The following is a 10,595-nucleotide window of genomic DNA, read 5'->3' on the forward strand; positions in this document are numbered from 1 at the left end:
TTGACAATTCCCTGTGTGAAGGTTTTGAAATAACTTTGAATTCCTTGAAGTTTGAAGATCTTACTAAGTCAATAAAATGTTATAAACATGTTCTACATGTTATTAACTAGTTATTAAGGAACTTGCTAACATGAATTGACATGCTGTTAACATGTTTTAACACATCACTAGCAGGTTTGGCATGCTTTAATATGTTGCTAACATGATTTAGCATGTTGTTAACTTGTTTTAGCCTGTTTCTATCATGATTAAGCGAGTACGTATAAACATTTAGTTTATACGTTTTATTATGTTGTTAACATGATTCCGTTCACATCATAGTGTTGAGACTGCATTCGTTAAGATTTCCCGTGATTTATTGGCAGCTGCTGACTCAGGACTTCTATATTTACTTTTTTTCTTGATTTGAGCGCAGCCTTTGACACAGTGTTTTGTTAGACAGCTTGGAGTCTAATGGAATCAAAGGCACTGCCCGAACTTTGTTTCGATCTTATCTAATGGGTTGTACTCAATTTCTACAATTGAAGCAGTTTAAATCAAAACCTTCATATGTTACTACTGGGGTTCCACAGGGCTCAGTTTTGGGTCCTCTCTTATTTATTATTTATCTTTTACCTCTTGGTAATATTTTTAAGACATTTGGTTTTCAGTTCTACATCTATGCTGATGACATAAATGACATAAATACACCTTCGCTCTGCATATTTCCACATGCATAATATTAATATAGTATAATTAATATTAGTATATGTCCGGCTCTTTCAGTAAAGAGCACAGCGATTCTTGTTCATGCTTTAGTCACTTCCAGTGTTGATTATTGTAACACTTTTATGGTGTTCCTTCAGAGCTTCTCCATAAACCTCGGCTAGTATAGAATTCAGCTGAATCAATTATTTGCTAAACTCCTATAAGTGAACACATTACTCCCATGATACCACACTAGCATTGGCTCCCAGTTAAATACTGTATTGAATTGAAATTTTCACCTTACAAGGCACTTAATAATCTTGCTCCTTTATACTTATGTGACCTTCTTCATATATACACTCCTACTAGCACTCTAAGATCATTTTCTGTACTTAATCTTGTTCTCCCTCAAATTCAGCCTTTAGTCCTGTGCCTCCTTATTTATAGAACTACGTCTTGCCTTAAGATCCATATTTTAAGACAGGCTTTATTTGATTGTTTGTATGGTTGTATTAGGTCGGTTTAGGCTGTGTTAAATAGTACTGCTGCTTAAGGTTGGTTGTTTCAATGTAAGGTGTCCTTGAGTGCCTTGTAAGGTGCCTATAAATAAAATTAAATAATAATAATAATTATAATTTAGCATGTTGCTCAAATAATTTAGCCCATTGTTACTATATTTTAGCATGTTGCTAGCATGTTTCATCATTTTGGTAATGTTTCAATATGTTGCTAACATGATTTAACACATTATTAACATGTTTCAGCATGTTTTAGCATTTTGCTAGCATGATTTAAAACATGAACGTGTTTTAGCATGTTGCATGTTTTAGCATATTTGCAACATGATTAAACTTGTTGTTAATGTGTTTAAAAGTGTTGGTAGCATGTTGCTATCATGTTTAAACGTTTGTGGACATGATTTAGCATGTTTTATTTGTTGCTAGCATGTTTCAGCATTTTAGTAACATGACATAACACTTTAATGTGTTTTAGAATGTTGTTAGCATGTTGCTAGCATCTTTCAGCATGTTGCAAAAATAATTTAATGTGTTGTTACATTTTTTAGCATGTTTCAGCATGTTTCTAACGTGATTTTTCTGTTTGTCTGATGTCTGTTCAACAAAAACTGTAAGTTGGTTCACTTGGATAAAGTAAAAGCAACCTGAGTCGGAGCAAAGTTTGGTGAATGTAGAAACTAACTACATCTAGTCTCAGAAGAGAAATAGTTCAATGAACAGGATTTAGTCAAACTAATAAAGCCTATTTAATTCAGCCTGATTCAAATAATGTTTTAGTTTGGGTGAAAATAAAGTTAGTAGAACATTATAAGAAATGTTTTAGCAACTTTTAAATAATGTTCCTCTGAGCGAGATGTGCTCTGGGGTTCTTCAGGTGAAGATGCTGAATGTTTATCTGAGGATGTTTGACCTGTGTCCGCTCCGGATCAGCGGCTTACTGAAGCCTGATCCTCAGAAACACTGGAGCGAAACATTTTAATTGTAGCTTGTGCTGCAGATACTGTATGGATTCTCACAGCTGATCGATCTGAACGCCGTATCAGAGATGGACGCCAGGAGAAGAGAGGCTTTTACACAGATATGAGCAGATCAGTTTATCTCTTATTTCGCCCCAAGATCCAATTTTTTTTATTATTATAATTTTTAAATTCATTTTCAAATTCTGTAAACTGATATTTTCTACATCTAATCATGCTTTACACATGTACTGCACATTTTAAATAACAGAAAAATATTACAACTAAATCTTTGATATTAAATATTTAATTTCCTTATAATATTGACTTGTTTATTGTCTTATATATATATATATATATATATATATATATATATATATATATATATATATATATATATATATATATATATATATACATTTTAAGATTTATTAAATAGTAATCTATTAGTATTACTATTTTAAAACATCAGTCTCATTTCTTAAATCCAAACAAACATAATGATCATAATGAGTTTAAATTCTAATTTCTGTGCTGCCAAGGAATTTTAAATACCCTATTAAAATCATCACACATTAAATTCGAAAAGTAAGTGATTTATATATATTATCATGCTTTACAAATGCATTGTGCAAAGAAAAGTAATATATATTCTATTTTAAATATTTAAATTTCTTTTAATTAAATATTTTAATGGATTCATTTTCTTTATTTATTTATTTATATTTTGCCGTGAAATGTAATTTGTTTTAATTGTGCATACAAATATTTTTAACACTTTTTTTTAACATTTTAACACGTTTTAATAAAAAAAAAGTACTTTTTTATCCGGTTTTTCTGCACTGAAGGAGACATCACACAGATTTAAATGTTCACGGTGATCTTTTTTACCAAAATCCTCATAATGAATATTAATATTATATATAATAAATGAATATAATATTATATATTTTATAGAAAATAGTTTTTGTCTAATAATGATTCATTGTTTTTTCATAATATTTATTTTTCAAGATTTTGTATTTATAGTAATCTGTTAAATTGCTCTTTTAAACTTGTTTCTAAAATGCAAATAATCATTATGGCAGTTTTAAATTATTATTATTATTGTACTGACAATGATTTTTAAATATTAAAATGATCATTAATTAAATTCATAAATGCATGATTTATACAAATAATAATGCTTTATAAATGTACTGAGTAATTTAATATATATACAAATATATATTTTGTGTTAAATATAAAAATTTCTTGTAATGTTGATTTATTTATTGTTGTATAGAATGTTTTTTACATTTGAATATTTATGAATATTGCATTTATCATTATTATTCATTTTTTATGAAATAATAATAAATGCAGTGAATGAAAATAGATGAGCGGTGTGAGTTAATGACACGGATTCACTCCATGTTTCATTGTGTTTAAGCATAAAAGTTTATTTTACCAGAAGTTCACAATGGAAACGTTTGCTGCAGAAACTCTAGTTATTGATTCTCAGATGGTCTCGGGGAACAGACTGCATAAATGCATCATATTGAAGGAATGTTTTCATCTGTAACGGAGTCTAATTGAATGCAAATGAAAAACACATCGCTGGCTCTGATGCTTATGGAGCAAAATCCGTTTTATCGATGATCATGAACTTTATTTATTGTCTGCTTGAATTGCGTTCCAGAAGCTGTGTGCTGATATATCACTGCTGGTATCTGCATTTGAATGGATCTGAGCCCAATTCATCAGGATTTCAGCGCTTCTCAGGTGAGTTTGCATTCATGAGACTGACTTTACAAACGTCTGTCAGCTTTAACAACCTCCTGCTCAGGCTGTTAAGAAACTCACTTTTACTAAAAACTGAAAAGAAAATATCTGCCTTTGAATTAAATTTCTGCCAAGGTATAAAAATACTATATATATATATATATATATTAGAATTCTGAGTTTAGAAGTAAAAAAAAAATGTATCTCGCTATTCTGACTTTATGGAATAAAATTTTTTAAGAAAATAAATTAAAAAAATTATGTTTTATCTTGCAGTTCTGACTTTTATTCTCAGAATCATGAGTTTATGGAATAAAAAATAAATATGAAGTTCAATGTTTTTTATCTAACTATTCTCAATTTTTTTCAGAATTCTAAATGTATGAATATATATTTATCTCAATATTCTGACTTTTATTCTCAGGATTTTGAATTTACAAAATCCTTTTAATTTGCAACTCTCACTTTTTCTGAATTCTGAGTTGAAAGTGAAAGTGAAGTGACATTCAGCCAAGTATGGTGACCCATACTCAGAATTTGTGCTCTGCATTTAACCCATCCGAAATGCACACACACAGAGCAGTGAACACACACACACACACACTGTGAACACACACCCGGAGCAGTGGGCAGCCATTTATGCTGCGGCGCCCGGGGAGCAGTTGGGGGTTCGATGCCTTGCTCAAGGGCACTTAAGTCGTGGTATTGAAGGTGGAGAGAGAGCTGTTCATGCACTCCCCCCACCCACAATTCCTGCCGGCCCGAGACTAGAACCCACAACCCTTCGATTGGGAGTCCAACCCTCTAACCATTAGGCCACAACTTCCCCATAATGAGTTATGAAATATATATATATATATATATATATATATATATATATATATATATATATATATATATATATATATATATATATATATATATATATATATATATATATATATATATATATATATATATATATATATATATATATATATATATATATATATATATATATATATATATATATATATATATATATATATATATATATATATATATATATATATATATATATTTTAACTCTTGCAATTCTGACTGCAAGCAGATTTTTGGTCAGATAAACAGATAATTCATCCAAATTCACTGTATTGACTGAATCGGTGATGTTCAAATGAACAGAAACATGTTTTAAAAGCACAAGAATGTGTGTTTTTACACTTTCTGTTGGAAATAAACCTACAAATGTCTTTCTTATAATGATTGTGAATATTAAAGGAAGGATTTCACCAGATAACAGTTTCACCGGAACACGTGAGCGCAGATGCGTTTTTCAAATTAACATCTGAAATCTGGCATTGAGTCAGTTTTCTCACAGAAGCAGATTGTCTCAGATTTTCTCCAGAGGATGTGAGATGTGTTTAACAAACGAGTCGATTGGAGACAAGGGACCGAGGGCCGTTTCTCCTCCTTCACTACTATCTTCTGTCTTTCATTCTCGTCTCATTGAGTGGATCCTCGTCTGAAGTCAGATAAGACTCTCACATAAAGAAACATGTCTGTTGTGGTGTGAGGCGCGGAGACTTTGAGTTACTGAAGTTGATGAAAGTGTTGTGTTGGCCTCGGGTCGGCCCGCACGCAGAGACTCAAGGAGACTGTTTCTCTACAGATTCCAAGTAATTCTAAATTATGTAATTGTTTAGAAACTGTTCCTTTACAGTGCAGTATAAGAAATCATTGGTCACCCATTAAATATTTATTTATTTCAAAGGTATCCAAGGAGCTTCCCTTGACTGGTTTAGATCTTATCTCTCAAATAAGTAAGTTCAGTCTTAATATTAGGGAGTATTCGTCTGTTTTATCTTGTGGTGTTCCCCAGGGATCTATTCTGGCTCCCATTCTTTTTTTGTTATATATGCTACCATTAGAGTCTATCTTCAGGAAACATAGGTTGTCGTTTTACTGCTATGCAGATGACACTCAAGTCTATTTACCCTTAAAACCTAATACTGATGAGTTGAAAACACTCAGGGCCTAGCTATCTGACCTGAAAGATTAGTTATTTTTAAATTTCCTCAATCATAGTTTTTGATTCATCTGATTCTCCTAGTCAAATAACCCTAGGTAATTTAATACTCTGCAAAACCTTGGGTAAAGAACATGGGTTTTGTTTTCAATGATTTGACAAGCAGATAAAAGCATAGGTCAAATCCTGTTTAAATAGCTAAAGGCTACATTACTGTAATTCAAATTATTACAGGACAATTAAAGCTGCGGTAGGTAACTTTTGACGCTCTAGCGGTTAATAAACAGAACTGCTTGCGTCTTGCGGAAGAACATTGTAGCCGGAACTACTTCTCTCTGTTTATGTCTATGAAGAATCACAAAGGTACTGGGTTACTCCGCCGCGGTATCCCCAAAGCAATCTAAAATAGTCCCAATATAAACACTTATTATATAAATTAACCCTCCAGTATTCGATCTGCTCCATCCATATAAGTTAAAAATCTACCTTTTTTAACTGCCATTTGATCAATTATGAAATGTATTGCACTGTTTGTTTGTTACTGAATTATTATGAAAACGAAATTATTTGTTACTGTATTTAATATTCAATACTTGGTTTTGTTATTTATTGATGTTTTTAACTGTCTCTTGAATTGTTGTAAACCACATTGGTCAACTGTTGTGTTTAATTGTGCTATAGAAATAAATTTAACATTGACATTGATATTTATTTTAAAATTAATTGCAATGCGTATAAAATATTTTAATTAAGAATCCATTGGTCATCTTTATAAACTATTAATTAATTTATTTATTTATTTATTTTATTTTATTTTTATTTTGAGTTTATCTCACAATACATAATGTGCAATTTATGGATAGATAGATAGCTAGATAGCTAGATAGATAGATAGCTAGATAGATAGATAGATAGATAGATAGATAGATATTAATATCTAAGTTAATAATTAAGTTTATAAATCTCAAGTATAAACAGTAAGCCTTATGTAATCTTTTATTTGTGCATTTCTCACATGTATTGAAACTCACAGCCCTTTTAGCATTTAGAGTTTATCCTCTAATTAATGTTTTACACCTTTGATGTTGCCAAAATCTCCAGTGAATCTCAACTTAAAATAGTCACAAAAGAGGCTATTGTCTGTAAAACAAGGCCTAATTTCAGTAAATTGTCCTTAGACTAATTACAGTGAGGCAGTGTTGTGAAGGAAAATAGACTGATTTCAGATCAATGCTACATCAGGCTACAGTTTTTGTGGTTAATTTCCACTGTGACGTTTAAATGACCCTGGAATAGAGTTACTGAAATTGATGTTTTTGTTCAAAGTTAAATAAAAGTGAATCTGCAAAATCAGTTGAAGGTACGACTCTACAGTGAAACCTCAAAATGAGCCACAAAAATGTATGTTTTGTTGCTTTATACTGCCATCATTAGGACTGAAGTGCCAATCAACATACAACAGTCACAAAGACGATTCACTTTCATGAAGTCATTTTAATCACATCAGAAACACAAATGACTGAAAGATGAGCAAATCGGTTTCTAGTGCAGCTCTAATAACAATTCAGACTTAAGACAATTCTGAGTATATATCATGATTCTGACTTTATATTTTGATTCTGATTTTAAATCTCGTAATCCTGAGTTTAAATCTTACAATCCTGAGTTTAAATCTCACAATCCTGAGTTTATATTTCACAATCCTGAATTTAAATCTCACAATCCTGAGTTTAAATCTAGCTATCCTGAGTTTAAATCTCACAATCCTGAGCTTAAATCTCACAATCCTGAGTTTATATCTCACAATCTTGAGTTTAAATCTCACAATCCTGAGTTTATATTTCACAATCCTGAATTTAAATCTCACAATCCTGAGTTTAAATCTCACAATCCTGAGTTTATATTTCACAATCCTGAATTTAAATCTCACAATCCTGAGTTTAAATTAGAGGTGCTCCGATCACGATCGGCCGATCGTTATGCGCATCTCGTCAGTAAAGCCGGTTTTCTAATCAGCGGTTAATTCCATCAGGTGCGCGATTTCACATAGAGCAGCTGTTACTACACAGAGCCGTTGTTAATAGAGAAGATGCGCAAATCACGTTAATTTTCAGCGTTTATTGGCCCATCTTCTCTATTAACAACGGCTCTGTGTAGTAACAGCTGCTCTATGTGAAATCACGCACCTGATGGAATTAACCGCTGATTAGAGAACCGCTTTACTGACGAGATGCGCATTAACGATCGGCCGATCGTGATCGGAGCACCCCTAGTTTAAATCTCACAATCCTGAGTTTATATTTCACAATCCTGAATTTAAATCTCACAATCCTGAGTTTAAATCTAGCTATCCTGAGTTTAAATCTCACAATCCTGAGTTTAAATCTCACAATCCTGAGTTTATATCTCACAATCCTGAGTTTAAATCTCACAATCCTGAGTTTATATCTCACAATCCTGAGTTTAAATCTCACAATCCTGAGTTTAAATCTAGCTATCCTGAGTTTAAATCTCACAATCCTGAGTTTAAATCTCACAATCCTGAGTTTATATCTCACAATCCTGAGTTTAAATCTCACAATCCTGAGTTTATATTTCACAATCCTGAATTTAAATCGCACAATCCTGAGTTTAAATCTAGCTATCCTGAGTTTAAATCTAGCTATCCTGAGTTTAAATTTCACAATCCTGAGTTTAAATCTCACAATCCTGAGTTTATATCTCACAATCTTGAGTTTAAATCTCACAATCCTGAGTTTAAATCTAGCAATCCTGAGTTTATATCTCGCAATCCTGAGTTTAAATCTCACAATCCTGAGTTTATATCTCACAATCCTGAGTTTAAATCTCACAATCCTGAGTTTATATTTCACAATCCTGAATTTAAATCGCACAATCCTGAGTTTAAATCTAGCTATCCTGAGTTTAAATCTAGCTATCCTGAGTTTAAATCTCACAATCCTGAGTTTAAATCTCACAATCCTGAGTTTATATCTCACAATCTTGAGTTTAAATCTCACAATCCTGAGTTTATATTTCACAATCCTGAATTTAAATCTCACAATCCTGAGTTTAAATCTCACAATCCTGAGTTTATATTTCACAATCCTGAGTTTATATTTCACAATCCTGAATTTAAATCGCACAATCCTGAGTTTAAATCTAGCTATCCTGAGTTTAAATCTAGCTATCCTGAGTTTAAATCTCACAATCCTGAGTTTAAATCTCACAATCCTGAGTTTATATCTCACAATCTTGAGTTTAAATCTCACAATCCTGAGTTTAAATCTCACAATCCTGAGTTTATATCTCACAATCTTGAGTTTAAATCTCACAATCCTGAGTTTAAATCTAGCAATCCTGAGTTTATATCTCGCAATCCTGAGTTTAAATCTCACAATCCTAAATTTAAATCTAGCTATCCTGAGTTAAAATCTCACAGTCTTGAGTTTAAATCTCACAATCCTGAGGTTAAATATAGCAATCCTGAGTTTAAATCTCGCAATCCTGAGTTTAAATCTCACAATCCTAAGTTTAAATCTAGCTATCCTGAATTTAAATCTCACAATCCTGAGTTTAAATCTCACAATCCTGAGTTTAAATCTCACAATCCTGAGTTCAAATCTCACAATCCTGAGTTTAAATCTCACAATCCTGAGTTTATATCTCGCAATCCTGAGTTTAAATCTCACAATCCTAAATTTAAATCTAGCTAATCCTGAGTTTAAATCTCTCAATCCTGAATTTAAATCTCACAATCCTGAGTTTAAATCTCACAAACCTGAGTTTAAATCTCGCAATCCTGAGTTTAAATCTTGCAATCCTGAGTTTAAATCTCACAATCCTGAGTTCAAATCTCACAATCCTATGTTTATTTCATAATTCTGAACATTACCATTCTGATTTCATCTCACAACCCAGTTTATTCTGAGTTTAAATCTTACAATTCTGTTTTTTTTTTCATGATTCTGATTTTAAATCTTAAAAATTTCAAGATAAAAGGTCTGTTGTGAGAAAAAAAGTTGCATCCTGTGGCAGAAACAAGCTTTCATACATTTCCATTCTAATATTTGTGAAAATAACTATACATTTCTGAGTGAACATGGTTCGTACAGAAGTTGTTTTCACTGTAGTAAGAGCTGAGTGTTCTCTCAGACAAAGGGTTTTTCTCCTGGCGTTTGTCGCAGATGTCCGTGTTTGTCTCCTGAGAGAGCAGCGCACCACGATCGGCCCAGATGTGCCTTTATTCACATCAGCTGTGAGAGGAGGAGTCGTGTAAGTGCAGATCAACATCTGCGTCGCATGAGGGAAACACATCCGATGTGATAGCCAAGCTCTCGCGGGGAGTTTCATCTGTACTGAGCCTCTAATAATGTCTAATAATCCCAGAGGATCGGAGCGAGTCGCACCAAGTCCTTCTGCAAGATGAAGAAGCTCTTGAAACGGCAGGCTGAACTAATAAAGTTATTATTTTGAAAAAAACATCTCACTGCAGGAGATAGTTTTATCTAGATCATAGCACATGAGTATATTTTTCTGGTAGAAGAGAACAGGGTTACATGAGTTAGTTTGTATATTTCTTGATTCTGCTTCAAAATAAAAGTGTATTTCTTTCAAATGAATGGCTGCTGTCAGAAAAGCTGATAAAAACATCACATCATA

This window comes from Carassius auratus, unplaced genomic scaffold (genome assembly GCF_003368295.1).
Source record: "Carassius auratus strain Wakin unplaced genomic scaffold, ASM336829v1 scaf_tig00215230, whole genome shotgun sequence".
Taxonomy (NCBI): Eukaryota; Metazoa; Chordata; class Actinopteri; order Cypriniformes; family Cyprinidae; genus Carassius; species Carassius auratus.